This window comes from Photinus pyralis, unplaced genomic scaffold, assembly GCF_008802855.1.
Source record: "Photinus pyralis isolate 1611_PpyrPB1 unplaced genomic scaffold, Ppyr1.3 Ppyr1.4_LG5, whole genome shotgun sequence".
Lineage (NCBI taxonomy): Eukaryota > Metazoa > Arthropoda > Insecta > Coleoptera > Lampyridae > Photinus > Photinus pyralis.
Genome location: NW_022170596.1, coordinates 4,780,848 through 4,782,071, shown reverse-complemented (window position 1 = coordinate 4,782,071; position 1,224 = coordinate 4,780,848).

Below are 1,224 nucleotides of genomic sequence, written 5' to 3'. Positions count from 1 at the left end.
CCCCCCGCCCATACAAAAATCCTAAATGGCAACCTCTTAATTGTAACGCATCGTTGGAAAGCTACTGAAAAATTCTTTCCAGTGGTACCAATAAAGTCAATATTCATGAAGACAATTTAACTAAAATTTAATAATTAACAACAAAAAAACTAAATGTTGACATTGAGGGATTTATGGCAATTTGGCCAAGAACTTCAACTTGGGCTGCTTCATTAAGCAATCTTGGTTGCTTTCTTTTTTTTATTGACTTACAGTACAGCTGAACGTGTGGAAATAATATTCATTTATGGCTCCAAAAATCGATCTTCTTTTTTGTTAATTATTAAATGTTTGTTAAATTGTATTAATGAATGTTGACTTTATTGGTACCACTGGAAAGCATTTTTCAGTAGCTTTCCAAAGATGTGTCACAAGTATGGGGTTGCCATTTAGGATTTTTGAATAGGGGGGGGGGGTTAAGGGGGTGTCACTCATAACATCATTCTGGTTCCCCCTCGATACCCCCGAAACGGTTTTGTGCGATTTTCAATATCTTCTTTAAGTGTGGAAAATATGGCCGACTGCAAGTTTTCAAATTGACACCCTGTATGTAATTTACATGAGGTGCCCATGCAAAAAAAGGCAATTTTTATCTGCCTCGTCCAAAACGAAAATCATATTGATTAATTCATTTTTCGAATAATTCATTCAAGTCGAAAAACTGGAGATTAAATTTAATAGTAAAAACAAACAAATATCTTTACCCATTTTTAGCGCATTTTTTAAGAATTAAAAAAATTAGCTATTGTTTGCGTTTTGTCCGTCCGTCCGTCCGGACCCCCTTCTACCGTTTTGAACTACTTCTAGGGGAATGGTCCTAGAGTCCTGGAATTTTTTGCAGTAGGTAGTCTATACCTTGTAGGTGTGCCAGACGGCGATTAAATTTCGCTGTCTAAAAGGGGGACTCCCCCACGTATTATTTCCTGAGATAATGTTTTTGAAAGTAAAATGTGGATAACTTTTACATACGACAACCAATTGCTCTCAGATTTTGCATACGCATGCCTTTAATGGTGCTATGGTAAACTTTAAAAAATGAGGGGGGGGAGGTAAACACGTTTTCTGTTCTTCATGGTATTCTAATGAAAGGTCTCATCGAAATAAATTGGTTTGTACAAACGATAACTTTTCCGTGCGACTCTTTTTCAAGACCAGTGAGCGACGGGGCCTGAGAGGGGGGAGGGG